At 52.4% G+C, this 15,491-nt stretch overlaps 1 non-coding gene across 1 annotated transcript; it reads left to right on the forward strand.

Annotated features, from left to right (window-relative positions):
• Window positions 1-13,824: 13,824 nt before the first annotated feature.
• On the forward strand, window positions 13,825-13,896 carry TRNAA-UGC (transfer RNA alanine (anticodon UGC)). The gene has a single exon. It is a non-coding gene; the product is annotated as a tRNA-Ala (tRNA).
• Window positions 13,897-15,491: the final 1,595 nt, after the last annotated feature.

Below are 15,491 nucleotides of genomic sequence, written 5' to 3' on the forward strand. Positions count from 1 at the left end.
CTGCACTGTGCCACGGCCGGCCCCTTCGCCCGCCAGGGGCGCATCCCCCTCCAGCTCGGCCCCCTCATGTGCGCCCTGGGATGGACCCACTTGTGGGCAGGGCCGTTGTTCCCTCACATGGAGGCGTGCTGCATAAATGCCCATTTCACGGGGCTGCTTCTCCACAACATCCTTACTGCTCTACATGGGAAGTTGTTGTTTAGCTCCTCTCATCCCTGCCCGGCTGTGTTTGGGGACCCAGTGATTGCTGCACCCCCCCATCTACATTCCCCTTCCCCTCTCAGACAAGCTCAGCCCCTACGAGCCTCTTGAACAACTTGTGGGCATATACTTGTGGGTGGCCATTGGCAGTGACAGTGCTTGGACGTGGCTGTTGGGTCTCCCACGAAAGAGTGCATTGTTTGGAAATTGCTGCCCTGCGTCAGGGAGATGGGAGCTGCCCTTTGACAGAAATCCCCCCCCACCTGCAGCTGCTGGAAGCAGGTCTGCTGCGCAATGTGGATGCCTGCCTGGCGAGGTGGGCAAGCGGGGAAGGCAGGGTGGGGTGGGACAGAAATTCATAGATTTATTGTCCTAGGGTCGGACGGGACCTCAAGAGATCATCGAGTCCAACCCCCTGCCTGATGACCCCCACCAGATGCCTATCCCCAAGGTAGGGGAGAGCACCTCCTCCCTTGGAAGCCCATTTCAATGTTTGGTCACCCTTACCGTGAACAAGTTTTTCCTTCTATCTAGCCTAAATCCGCTCTCTGTCCGTTTGTGACCATTGTTCCTTGTTACCCCAAGAGGCGCCCTGATGAACAGAGCATCTCTGAGCCCTTGCTGCGTCCCCATCATGAATTGGTAGGTGGCCACAGGATCAACTCTCAGCCTTCTTTTGCGGAGGCTGAAGAGGTCCAGGTCCCTCAGTCTGTATCCACAGGGCTTGTCTTGTAAGCACCTAACCATATGCGTGGCCCTCCTCTGGACCCACTCGAGTCTATCAACATCCCTCTTGAAGTACAGCGCCCAAAACTGGACGCAGTACTCCAACTGTGGTGTGACCAATGCTGCATAGAGGGGAAGTATCACCTCCGTGGATCTGTTTGTCATGCATCCGCTGATGCCTGGTAAAGTGCTGTTAGCTTTGCTGATGATATCGTCACCCTGACGACTCATGTTCATCTTGGAGTCCACAAAGACCCCAAGATCCCTTACTGCTTCTGTGCTGCCGAGAGGGGCACTTCCCAGCAAGGAGGTGTGCTGGATATTTTTGTGCTCTACGTGCGTCACTCTGCACTTGTTCTTGTTGTACTGCATCCTATGGTTGTCCTGCGGGGCCAGGCCAACTCTCAGGATCTCAAAATTGCAGTGTTAGTTGGTAGTGTATGACATAATTGCACATATACACACTTGAAAATCAATTAGGCATATACACACCCTAACGATAATGAGATGAAATCATTCACAGTATACACGTACATACACATATACACACGGGTTAAATAGTGACTCAGGTGACAGTGTGTGTGTGTTGGTGCCTGCAGTACCTATGCTGGGCGTGCTTGGTAACTAAAGAGCAAGCAGCAGAGATCAGGGAAAAGGCAGTGGAGATGATGCAATAGCAGTGTTAGTGTTTGGGGAGAAAGGGAATGGGGATAAAGCAATAGGACTGGCAGAGATCGGTGCAAAAGGCAGGGTGGATGAGGCAATAGCAGTTGCAGAAATCGGAGGAAATGGCAGTGGGGATAAGGCAATAGTAGTGGCAAAGATCGGAGGAAAAGGCAGCAGACATGAGACAATAGCAGTGGCACAGATCAGGGGAAAAGGCAGTGGAGATAGGACAATTGCAGTGGCAGAAATCAGGGAAAAAGGCACTGGGGATGAGGCAATAGCTGCGGCAGAGATCTGAGAAAAAGGCAGTGGGGATAAGGCAATTTCCGTGGGATAGATCAGGGAAAAAGGCAGTGGTGATGAGGGAATAGCAGCTGCAGAGATTGGGGAAAAGGCAGTGGGGAGTGGGCAAAAGCATTCACCGAGACTGGAGAACATGACAGTGGGGATAAGGCAGTAGCAGTGGCAGAGATCAGTGGAAAAGGCAGTGGGGATGAGGCAATAGCAGTGGCAGAGAATGGGAAAAGTGGCAATGGATATGTGGCAGAAAGCCACCTTGGTTTCTCCCCAAAATCTCTGCCCTGTGACTACGTGATTAGATGGGCCAGCACAGAGGAGTTCACACCTCAGCCTGTCTCTTTAGGTAACCTGAGGTGGCTGCATTCCTGAGGGGGGGAACCTGCTTCCTCTGCCTACCTGACTGGCATCAGCCACCTGGGTGAGGGGCATCTACCTGGGGAGCTGGAACCTGGCCCGTAACAGGTGATGTGTTATAAATTGGTTGGCTGACAGCCAACTAGGGCTGACCTCCACTGGACCAGGTGAATGAGGTTACAGGGGCTATATAGGTTGGCAGGGAGGAGGCAGGCTCTCTTTCTTCAGCCATGAGGTGAAGCAGCAGCAAAGCAGGGGAGACAGAGAAGCCTTACCATCTGGAGCTAGCTCTCTCTCTCACCCCAAGACTCCAGAGGGGAAACTCAACCTGACTCTGGAAGATGCTTGTGAGTAAGCTATTCAATCTGTTTAGATATTTAGCTGGCAGTAACACAGATGCGTGATCAAAAGGCTACCTCAGCCACACTGTTTGCTCTTTAGGATTTCTAAGATATTGCTCAACCCTGCACCCTAGTTTACCCTACTCCCTGTAATCAATAAAGTTCTCCTTTTTGACTGATGTGGGAGACTTATTGAGGGGCGGGTCTAAATTATGCCTAAGAGACCCCTTAGGTCTGCGGACTAAGGGAGACTTTACTTCTTGCCCCCTGACTTGGGGAAGTGCCCCAAGTGCCTGTACCAGGTCGAGTACCCGTCGGACTATTAGGCCTGTGTTTCCCCGAGGACACAGGGCTGAGAGAGTCCCTTCTCGGGGTGGTGGCGGCATGTTACTGCCAGACTAGCGAGTGTGCTCCGGGAGAGGGGTCAGCCAAGCAGAAGTCACCCCTAGGGAGGCATTCGGAGTCTGGAAGGTGGTCGGGTGCAGGGAGGTGGGCGGCTCAATGCAGGAGCACCTCCTACTGGCCCGCCACAGGATATGAGGGAATTGCGGTGGCAGAGATTGGGGAAAAGGCAATGGAGATAAGAGAATTGTAGTCGCAAATATCCGGGAGAGAATGAGTGGGGATAAGATAATAGTTGTGGCAGAGATCAGGGAAAAGGCAGTGGATCTGAAGCAATAGCAGTGGGCCTCCCACCCCAGGGTCCTAGCAGAAGAGAAGACCCTCAGCCCCCACCCTCCCCCTCAGGATTGAAGTAAGACTAATGGGCCTATAGTTGCCCAGGTCCTCCCTCTTCCCATTTTTAAAGATGGGAACCACATTGGCCCTCTTCCAGTCGTCCGGCACCTGGCCAGAGCACCATGAGTGCTTGTAAAGCCGTGCCAGGGGCCCCGCGATAACCCCTGCCAATTCCCTTAACGCCTTGGGTGGCGAGCACGTGGACCTGCTGATTTGAACACGTCCAGCCCCTCCAGAAGTTCCCTAACTCGGTCCTCCCTGACCCTAGGCTTGACGGAGGTTCTCCCGAGTCCATCCTGAATCTCGATAGGGGAGTCCCGTTCCCTGCAATTAACTTTGCAATGCAGGGAGGGGGGAGGGGGTTGCAGCCCTCCTGTAAGGAAATGTTTCAAAGGCTGATCTTGCTCGAGAGATTAATGACTTGGACTCGTTCCACTAACATTTTTCTTGTCTCATAATATCAGTCCTTTTAAGCAGTTGTGGGTTCATTTGTCAGTCTGCTGTGAGTACCCAGGACTCTGGCACCAGCTGACCACTGTTTTGTTGTGTACATTGAAGTCTCCTTTTCCAGAAGTGAACCCTCCTGCAGGCCCAGCATAAGAGGCTGGTTGGTCTCCTGGCTGTTCACTTACTCCGACACTGTCATCTGAAGTCAACTGGATCATAGTTGGTGAGCTGGGACAGATGACTACTTTTTTTGTGCCTGTTGCTCTTTGCGCTGACTCTGGGAAGTTTCCGTGGGCCGGAGTCAGCGCAGATAGGGGCTTATATCCTGCCAGATGTTGGGCTCCATCAGGTCCCTCTGGTTTCTCTTGGACACTTGGCTTGTTAAAGGACAAAGCCCTGAACAATCTTGGCCCTACAAGTCAATCAAACCCTAGGACTGTCAATGGACAGCTCTGCATGTCCGGGGCATTAGCCAGGGCAGAAGTGAGCTCTGAGGTCGATAGTGTAGTCCAGGAATTGTGTGAGAGGCTTCGCTTTGGGGTCTTTGTGAGGAGCACACAGTTTCACCAAGTGCTTTGCAAATTGCAGCAAGGTCTACTACTGTGAGTGTGGACAAGTCATATAAAGCAGGACCCACTGCCATGGTCCATGTCAGAAACCGGAGTTATCTTGTTTTCTGAATCAAAAGTCAGTCTAGAGTTGAGCAGGGCCATTGCAGTGATGGAGAGATAGGCAGGAGTCTGCTAACTCTCACACCTTGGAAGAAATGACCGCTTGGGAAACTTATCTTTTTCTTGGGCATCTCTTTATGAGATCATTTCAGGAATGCCCATGTAATGTACCTTTGGTCCTTAAATAGCAAGGTTTCATAGTTTCATAGTTTCTAGGGTCGGAAGGGACCTGAGCAGATCATCTAGTCCAACCCCCTGCCATGGCAGGAAAGAGTACTGGGGTCAAATGACAAAAACACCCCCAGAGTAGAAGCCTGCAACTTCTCTTGGAAGCTGGTTCCAGATCCTAGCCGCCCTGACCGTGAAGTAGCGCCTCCTGATATCTAACCTAAACTTGCCCTCTGCCAGCTTGTGACCGTTATTCCTGGTCACTCCTGGCGGTGCTCGGGGGAACAGGGACTCCCCCAATGCCTGCTGATCCCCCCGACTAGTTTATAACAGGTCACGAGATTACCACAAGGTAATACAGATGGGTTTTAAAGAGGATGCAAAAATGTCCTTAAAAGGAAACCTGCAGGAACTACAGTTGTTAAGCAACTGCTGTAGCTATAAAAGTTTAAAAGAAGACATAAGGAGAATGCCCGTCTGCATCTTTCCCTTTTTGTATATATCTGAGATGCTGATGTTATGTCACCAGCTGAGGAAAGAAGTGTCATTGCAATTCACCAGGCAGAGGTTCTGTCCGTAAAGGTGCTAGCGCTTTTTGGAGGAGTGTCGGTTGCAGCTGTCTTGGCCTAAGGAAATAGGCAGACAAGGTTCTTTGGGTGAATCTGGTATCTTTTATTAGACCAACTTAAATAGTTGGAAAAACAATTTTTAAGCAAGCTTTCGGGTTCAAAACCCCTTTGTCAGGCTAAGGAAATTTCTGCAGTTGTGGGGTGCTCTTCCTGGATGGAATGAAAAGTAAAGAGGCCAGAGGCTGGGCTGGTGCGCATACAAGAGAGGCAGTCGGGGAAAACGTAGACTGAGGAGTCAATGGGTGAGAGACAGGCAGGGCGGTGCGGGGAGAGAGAGAAGGGGGATGAATAGTGCAGAAATACCTCAGGAGTCAGATGACAGGCAGGTTATAATGTGTCATAAATCCAATGTTTCTATTTAGTCCATGATTTTTGGAAATGTTTATGAAAATCCCTGAATAACCTCCTCTCGCCAGTCTGCCAGCTGGGAGTGGAGGAACAGTGCAGTGGGCTTCCTGCATAGAGACAGGACCCAGGAACTGTCTGCAAGGCTACCGCCTGCCAGGCACTGGGCTCCCTTAATTCCCACTGAGGTGACCTTGGCCTTCAGCAGCAGACTGGACACAAAACGATTCGGGGCTTAAGAGACTTGCCGTGTCTGCAGCTCCCGGCATTGCGCTGCAGGGGAAGACCTGTCGCCAGAAGGGCATAAAGTGCTGGTCATTGCCTGCTCGTGTCCAAGATTTCCTTGACTGAGACTCTACTTTGTGCCACTTCTGAGAGAGGAGAATCACAGAGTAGTGGTTATCTGCACCAATCTCTTCTTCCAATCCTGCTTTGTTGGCTTTTTATACCACGTTTCTCTTTCCGCTTTTTTGTCCTTCGGTTTCTTCCTCATCTGTTTTCCTGACAGGCTGGTGATCCCTCTACTGTCCCGCCCTTCTCAGAGGGGCGGTGTTCAGTCAAGGGAGGCAGAAGAAGTGGGTGTACTTTACTCCTAGGAAAAGGTCACTTTTTTCACTAAGCCTTGAGGCCCGGGTCTTTTCTGATGGGCTGATGGAAGGGTGCCCATTTTTCATATTAATGGGGATTGTCCTTTGGCTCCCTCAGACCTTGCTGTCAGGGTCTACCCAGAAATATGAGGTCCAGATCAGCTAAACTCAGAGGCCAAAGCTCGTGCTGGAGAGCATGTTCTTCCCCCAGAAATCTTATGGAGCTGGAGGGAACAGCCTGGGGTACAAGGGAGTGCTCAGCATGAGCGGGACCATGGCGGTCTGGCATGCCTTACAGGTCGGTCCCATCTCTCTGTACAAGACCTTGCATGATGCTAAAGGCCCTCTGCCATCACTTGGTCAGCGATGAGTCGCACCAGCCAGGCAGAGGGACAAGGAGCAATGTCAGGCCTGTGCCGGTCTTATCTACGGAGGTCCTGGAGCAGATGCTCCCTCTGGGCAGAGCCCTAAGCAGGGAGCAGTGGGTGAGCTTCTGTGCCACCCTACCACCCGGCGCCCCCAGTATTACACTCTACTGGTCAGGCTGCTCTTTGCTGGGGCACACCGGGACTGGCTGTAACTGTGGGGCTTCTCTACTCCCCTCAATGCCCTAAACCCCTGGATTGTTTTTTCTTTGAGCAGGGAACAAACTGCACTTTGGGATTTTCGGGACCAGCCTATGGAGCTCATGGCCCTGCCTGGAGAAAAAGCAGCTTCGGCCACCTGTTCTGTTGGTTCTCAGACTTTAATCATGACTAATGCCAATACTGCAACCACAGATGGTGACGCTGTTGGGGAGTTCCAGGAACCGCTGGGATGCTCTGAAGGAAAGGAGATGGAAAGAAATCCAAGGGAGAAAGCCTTGACTGTTGCGGAGTTGAATAGATGTACCACATACATAGATAGGCGTAATCAGAGGGAAGCACAGTTACAGGGGAAATGTTTTAATCATTGAACTTGGTGCAATGGATTATTGCATTTAACTTCTGTGTAGTGCCATCTTCAGTACCTGTGTCCTATCATAGTATCATAGTAGCTAGAGTCGGAAGGGACCTAGGTAGATCATCTAGTCCGACCCCCTGCCTTGGCAGGAAAGAGCACCGGGGTCAGATGACCCCGGCAAGGTGCTTATCTAACTTCCTTTTAAAAATCCCCAGGCTAGGAGCCTGCACCACTTCCCCTGGAAGCCGGTTCCAGGCCCTAGCCGCCCTGACTGTGAAGTAGCGCCTCCTAATATCTAATCTAAACTTACCCTCCGCCAGCTTGTGACTGTTATTCCTGGTCACTCCTGGCAGCGCACGGGGGAACAGGGACTCCCCCAATACCCGCTGATCCCCCCGACCAGTTTGTAGCAGGCCACAAGGTCCCCCCTTAACCTTGTCTTGTGGAGGCTAAACAGGTTCAGGTCCCGTAGCCTCTCCTCATAAGGCCTGCCCTGCTGACCCCTGATCATACGAGTGGCCCTCCTCTGGACTCTTTCCATATCGTCCACGTCCCTCTTGAAGTGTGGCGCCCAGAACTGGACGCAGTACTCCAGCTGCGGCCTGACCAGTGCCGCATAGAGGGGGAGGATCACCTCCCTGGACCTGCTCGAGATGCATCTGTGGATGCATGACAGGGTACGGTTGGCCTTCTTGACTGCCTCCCCACACTGCCGGCCCATGTTCATCGTGGAGTCAATGACGACTCCAAGATCCTTTTCCGTCTCCGTGCTGGCAAGAGGGGAGTTCCCCAACCTGTAAGTGTGGTGCCGGTTCTTCCTCCCCATGTGCGACACCTTGCACTTATCAGTGTTAAACCCCATCCTCTGTCAATGTAACACATGAGCTCAGTGAAGGACTTGATCTCCACTCCTAGATTGGCCTGGGGCACAAATAGTGGCAGAGATTTTAGCTGCTACTTTTTGTGTTGTGCTAAAGGCAAACCGCTGCTCCTGTGTGGACCCTGCCTGAGATTTCACTGCAGAGCTAATTAGGCTGCTCCATGGTAACTATCTGGTGTAGATGCTCCCACTGTATCAAATGATGATCCTTGAGTATGACGTTAGCATGGTGTATGGTATTGCTGATGTTCTTCTCAGGGTTGTTTTGTGGCTGGTAAAGTTGGTCCTGTAGTAATTGGTTCCACTGTTTCTTCTTGCATTGGATGCACACTGTAATAAATCCTTTGTGGTCTTGCCCTGGGGTGCCCCTGCTGACCAGGAGGCTCCAGCTGTGGAAATTGCCTGTATGGGGAGCTGGGGTGGGCCAGGGACATCACTGGCTGCAGCAGGCAGTTCCCATCTTCTTACACCTGCTCCCTCCACACTGCCTCCCCACCTCCCCAGCATCCCCCTTGGCCTGTGCAGTGAAAGAAATCCCACTGTGCTGTAGAGCACAAGGGGAGTCTAAAAGCCCCACAGCACCCCAGGCAGAGGAGAGTAGACCCAGCACTGTCTTTGAATTTGGGTCTCGATTCTGTTTGGTAACCATGCTTTTCTTCTCCATTTACTAGCTTGCATTTTGCTTTCCACCTCAGGTAGAAGGCTGTAATCTTCCTTTCTCAAGAGCCCAAGGACTTGATCTCCACACCCTTTGAGAAGTTATTGCTTCCACCACTCCCGGAGTCTTCAAACTTTGATTAGCCAGAACTGAACATTTCATTGTACTGTATGGAGCAAAACCTTAAACGAAGACAAAAAGTGTGAGCAGTATTTGAACCAGCTTGGAAAAATCCCATCCAATTTTAAGCTCAACACCTTAACCTGTCAGCCATCACAGCTCAGTCTTGGGCAAATGGACCCTAACCCATGGAAAAGAGAGAGACCAGAGGCAGAAGACAGTAGTGATGACAATGAATGATGAAGAAAAGCCTCGCTGCAAGTCCACAATCTGGAAACAAAATCTATCGCTGTGTCATGGAGCAACTTTGCATCCATTTGGTTACACAGGCAGCAATCTTGCTGTCCTCCACCAGAGACGCTGCTTCTCATGGTGGGGAAGACGGAGCTCTCTGCTGTCACTTCACTTGAGTGCTCTCCTTCAGACCAGGATGTCAAGCATCCAGAAAACCTCTGCTTCCTTTCCCCAGATATTTGTTGGACTCCAACAGCAGCTGAACATGTGAAATTTCTTCCTGTTGCACCTGAAGACACCCAAGGAGAGACAGGGCCCTGGACATGTGGAGGGCAGAGGAGCTAAAGGAGCTGGGCAAGGGGGAGCATGTCTAGGTCAGAGTTTCTCAATGGAGGGGAAAGATGAGATCCTGTGGAGGGTGCCTTGCTGCCCCCATTGTCAGGTGGCACCTCACAGGATCTGAACAACTCCAGGAGAAACACCTGACCCTACTATGATTTGGGGACGCAGCCTTCGGAGGTGGGGTCACGGGCACTGACATTGCACCATCGGATCACAAACAATGGGTTTCTTGTTCCCCATGGTTCTCCAGACCTCTCTGCCAGCACATGTCCTGTTTCCTGCCCCGAGGGATTTCTGTTCCCTCCCAACTCCCACAAAGCCTTGTTGGCCCTTAAATGTGGTTTCAGGGTACAAGGGTTTCTTTTGAGGAAGCAATCTCTACTACAAGTCTCCAATTATGAATACTTTTACCAAATCTTGGAGTACTGCTAGCCAGTACAGAATCACACAAAGACACACGTGCGTTTCATTCACACATAGACTTCATGATCTAAGTAGAAATAAGCAGTCGTACAAACTAAAATCTTTACATCTTCAAAAATCCAAAAATCCTAGAGGCGCCCAGCTTGTTGGGGAGGTGTTACGCAGATTTGGAGAGAGGCAAGGATTTCTGAGGGCAATATCTTACACTGGAACAACTTCACAGCTGAGATGGAGGGAAACCACCTTTTGAGTCTTTAGACAATCTTCCTTCGGTCAAGAACATCCTGCCCTGGAAAGCTTGTCTAGCTCTCTCCCAACTATGCAGCTGGGGCAGTGAGAGCGAGCACCCCGAGACATCCTTGCCTCCCACGTCATCTCTGTGCTGTCATGGCTACATCACTCTTACACTATGACATTTGAAGACTAAGCACTGAGAGGCATTAGATTGTCATTTACTTTTGCAGGTTGGACCCTCAGGAAAGGACACCAGAGGGTGTCATCATGGGGGCAACAGAGCTGCTCCCGCAGCAGGAGCCCAGCTCAGAGGAGCAGCAGAAAGAGCCCAGTGGCAGGTCCCTGGAGGTCAGGCCGGCAACTGAAGAAAGGCTGGTGAAGAAGAGCCATACAGCATGTTGTGCTCGCTGCAAGATATTGCCTGGAAATGGCAGCCCTCGGTGGCTTGCTTGAGTGCGGACTAACCCTCTTGTCTGCCTCGGGCACCAGACAGCCACTTCTGCTGCTGGTCCAGCCACACCATTTTATGACACATTTTATCAAATCCTACACCCCCACTCCCGGTGCCTTTTGTGACGACACGCTCCTGTGAAGTTACAGCTCCTGTGAGCAGCTGGGCCCTGCTGGCACTGGGTGTGTGGCTGCCAGGTTGGGCTGAAGTCACGTTGACTCCCAGGGACCAGGCCCTGAGTAAACCCCAGGCCCCGGGGTCAGGTCCGGTCTGAAGAACTTGCCTCAAACCCGGGCCGCCTGCCCCCACCACCCACTTCTTTTACTTGCGAGAAACACTTGTCTTAACTGCCCGAGCAAACTAGTGCTATGCACAGCTCTGGGGGTTGGTTGGTGAGCCCTTGCTGGTGCTGTGGCTTATTTGCTGAGAACATTTGTTCAATAAATAGTGGATCCTGGGTTCAAATTCCAGCAGTGCCTGCTTTTTTGCATCTCTCACCGCAACACAAGGCTTCCTACCATCAGACCAGAATTGAACCTGGAGTCAATACTAGCTTGCTGGCTCCATCTCCCCAAGCCTTGGCACTTTGATTGACAGCTGGTTCTGCTGCAGTATCTCAACCCGTCTCTAATTAACAAGAAATGGGATCTCCTTGGGAGTAAGTCAAGTGCCGTATTTTCAGTGGGGAGGGATCATAAAGAGTGGGATCTCTTCCCTGTTTCTATATGCAGCTGAGGACTGTGCAATGTAAACCCCCGTTCTTCACAGGAAATCCATGAGTCTGAATGTTGGTCTTCTTGTCAAAAGACCATCTCATGTTTTAAAGGTTGTCTTTGGCTGTTGCAGGAAGACCCAAGTGAAATTCAGCTAGATCCCAGGAGCAGCACTGAGAGCCCGAATCCAGATCCCAGGGGCATCGTTTCTGAAAGAGGCGCTCTGCTTTGCACTTTTCCACATGCATTTGAAGGGTCAGAGATCAAGAATGGGTAGGAAACCCTGAGGAGGAAAGCCTTCTGGAAAGGGACTGAGAGAGAGCAATTGAATGAGGGACTTTATCTTGCTGGCACCTATCTTTAAGAAAGAGAAAAGGGACACTACAGGCCGGTGAGTTTGACCTCCATCCCTGATAAAATCCTGAGGTAAATGATCAAAGCATCGACAGCAGACAGGCCAGCACGCTGAAGGACAGCCAGCACGGCTTCGTTATGGCAGGTCCTGCCAGACCAACCTCATCTCCTTCTATGATCAGTAACTCACCACCTGGAGGGGGGAAATGAGGCTGATGCTGTGGCAGAAAGCCACCTTGGTTTCTCCCCAGAATCTCTGCCCTGTGTCTCTGTGATTAGATGGGCCAGCACAGAGGAGTCACACCTCAGCCTGTCTCTTTAGGTAACCCGAGCTGGCTGCATCCTTGAGGGAGGGGGGAACCTGCTCCCTCTGCCTAGGTGACTGGCATCCGCCACCTGGGTGAGGGGCATCTACCTGGTGGGCTGGAGTCTGCCTGGTAACAGGTGATGTATTTCAAATTGGTTGGCTGACAGCCAACTGGGGCTGACCTCCACTGGACCGGGTGAATGAGGTCACAGGGGCTATATAGGTTGGGTGGGGGAGGAGGCTCTTCTCTCTTCGGCCATGAGGTGAAGCAGCAGGAAAGCAGGGGAGACAGAGGAGCCTTGCCAGCGGGACCTAGCTCTCTCTCACCCCAAGACTCCAGAGGGGAAACTGGAGAACTCTGGAAGATGCTTGGGAGTAAGCTACTTGAGATCTGATTAGATATCTAGCTGGCAGTAACACAGATGCGTGATCAAAAGGCTACCTCAGCCACACTGTTTGCTCTTTAGGATTTCTAAGATATTGCTCAACCCTGTACCCTAGTTTACCCTACCCCCTGTAATCAATAAAGTTCTCCTTTTTGACTGGTGTGGGAGACTTATTGAGGGGTGGGTCTAAATTACGCCTAAGTGACCCCTTAGGCCTGCGGACTAAGGGAGACTTTACTTTTTGCCCCCTTGACTTGGGGAAGTGCCCGTACCGGGTCAAGTACCCATCGGACTATTAGGCCTGTGTTTCCCCGAGGACACAAGGCCAAGTCGGTCCCTTCTCGGGGTGGTGGCGGCGACGTTACCCCCAGACTAGCGAGTGTGCTCTGGGAGAGGGGTCGGCCGAGCATAAGGCGCCCCTAGGGAGGCACTCGGAGTCTGGAAGGTGGTCAGGTGCAGGGAGGTGGGTGGCTCAACGCAGGAGCGTCCCCTACTGGCCCGCCACCGATGCCATATACCTGGACATCAAACAGGCCTGTGACCTGGTCTCCCACAAAGTCCTCCTGAAAAAATGGGAAAATGCGGCCTCCCCTCCTTTCAAGTCCAGTGGCCAGGTGACTGGCTCTGAGGTAGGACCCAGAGTGTATTGATTGACAGAGCTGAGTTGTCATGGCGGAGGGGGACCAGTGCCGTCCCTCAGGGCTCAGGCCTCAGACCAGAGCTTTTCAACATCTTCATCAATGATTTGCATTCGGGTATTAAAAGCAAACTAGCAAAGTTCGCAGGTGACACCAAACTATAAAGGAGCGCAGTCATGCTCAAAGACAGGCTGGCAATACAGGCCAGGACAGGCTCGCGAGGCGGGTACACCTCAACCTGATGTCATTTACTATCTCCACCCCAGAGTGCTGTGGGAACTAGCGGAGGTTATTGTGGGACCTCTGGCACGGCTTCACAAGCACTCGTGGTGCTCGGGCAATGTGCCGGATGACTGGAAGAGGGCCAATGTGGTCCCCATCTTCAAAAAAGCGGGGAAAGACGACCCAGATAACTATAGGCCTGTGAGTCTGACCTCGGTCCTGGGGAAGCTTTGTGAGAGACTTATCCTGGTGCATGTCCACGAGGGGCCAGCAGGGGAGACTATGCTCAGGGGCACCCAACATGGGTTCATTGGGGCAGGTCTTGTCAGACCAACCGGGTGACCTTTTACAACCAGGTCACCAAATCCTTACATGCAGGGGTTGCAGTAGATATAGTCTTTCTGGACTTTAGGAAGGCCTTCAACATGGTCTCTCACCCCATTCTCATAAAAACACTAGGAGATTGTGGAGTTGATGCCTAGAGTCAGATGGGCATGCTAGAAGGGAGGAATAGGCTGCAATCGGATCTAGACAGGTTACAGGGTTGGGCTGATGGGAGCAGGATGGGGTTCAACCCTGCCAAGCACAGGGTAATGCGCCTGGGGAGGAAGAACCAGCAGCAGACCTACAGGCTGGGGAACTCCCTTCTCGTCAGTGCCAAGGCAGACGAGCACATGGGAGTCATTGCTGATGCCACAATGAACATGGGCTGGCAGTGTGGGGATGCAGTCAGGAAGGCTGTGAAAGGGGGATGTAGCTCAGTGGTAGAGTGCATGCTTTGCATGTATGAAGTCCTGGGTTCAATCCCCAGCATCTCCACTTTTTTCGGTGGGCAGAAGACCCCACCAAACCAGGGGTGGATAAAAACTGTCCTGTAGCACAGATCTGGCCTTTGGAGGGGCTTTATCCCACCCATGGGGGGTCCCCAGATGGCAACCAAGGTGTGGGTGCTTGTTATAGGCAGGCCTCAACAGCTCGCCAAAACTTATTAAGTGGCCCCGTAGCTGAAATAATTGTCCTCCCCTGCTCCAAACTCTGTATGCTTCAGACCTAACCAGCTGTGGGAAACATGAAAGAGTTTGAAACCCCACAGGCTGTGATAGTCCAGCACCTACCTGCAGACTTTGGCATCACCTTCCCACAGCACAAGGGCTCCCACGAGTCTTGTCCTGTCTCCCTGCTCAGTCACAGATCTCCTCTCTCTCTCTCTATCCCAAGCTGTGCTGCCCCGCTCCAGTCACCAATTTGCTGAACCATGCAGGGTTCCCCTCCCCAGGCAGCCCCTGAGCTGCAAGCCCCTTTCTCACTGCACCTGCCCCTGGGCTGAGCCTGGCAACCATGGCCAGGCAACTCCAATTCCCCAGGGAGACCGACAACCCACTGCTCCTGCCCACATCACCAGACTGCCTCCCTACAAGCCCCTGCCCAGCCCCCTGCTGCTGCATCCAAATGAGGCCCAACACATCACAGTCCCCCATTTCCGCCTGCACTGAAGCTTTCTTCTCTGATACAACTGAGAAGGGCCCAGGATCGGGATCAGGGCCAGGGCCCGCTGTGCCCTTGTGGCCGCCCCTTCCCTGGCTCCCAGGGTCGTTGTGCAATGCTGGCACTCCCCGCCTGTGGGGAAAATGGATTTGTGAGTCACTGTCCTGAAGCCTTGGTCACAATTATGCTTTAAGCAGTGTGTTTTCAGTGCCCGGCTGAAACAGGGAACAGAATGAGCTAAACATCCTGCTTCACAGTTCAAGGGTCTCCCCCTTCTGCAGGCATCTCCACCAAGTGCTACAGAAAACCATTTCAAGGGATAGGCCAATGCTGCCCAGAGCAGCTCCATGCAGCTGAAGGGATGGTGACAACAGCCAGTGTCCAAATAAGAGGCCAGGAGGAGTCCCTGAGTTCTGGGGACTGCTTCACTAAGACGGCCATGGGCTGTCCCTCAAGTCACAGTAAAACAGTACGTCATGCTGTGTGGTGCTCTGTGTCCAGTGTTGGGGAGCCTTGGGGAGTTTCTGTACAGTTGCTGATGCTTGTCACCATGTATTTTCCCCCAGAGACCCATAGCTCGTTGGCTCTCAGGGGACATAGCTGCTTAGGTTGTGGGGGTGGGGACTGTTCCCTTACCCTGCTCCCACTTTTGGGATTCCAGCTACCTTGCTCCCACCCACCTCTCTTCCCACATTGCTGCTCTGCAGCCACTCCTTGTGCCCTCCATCCATCCTTCTCTGTTCTCCAGCTACAGGCATACTGCTCTGGCCTTGCAGAGCTTTTCATGTGTCCTCCTTCTCTACTTCCTATTCCCATTCCCAGTCAGCGTATGGGCCCCCCCTGACCTCACGCATGATCTGCTTGGGGTCGGCTGTGCTCCCATCACAATCCACCTAGCTCATGCCCTGGAGCCCCAGTCTGTGGGTGGT

This window comes from Crocodylus siamensis, unplaced genomic scaffold, assembly GCF_052110815.1.
Source record: "Crocodylus siamensis isolate JL-2025a unplaced genomic scaffold, ASM5211081v1 HiC_scaffold_352, whole genome shotgun sequence".
Lineage (NCBI taxonomy): Eukaryota > Metazoa > Chordata > Crocodylia > Crocodylidae > Crocodylus > Crocodylus siamensis.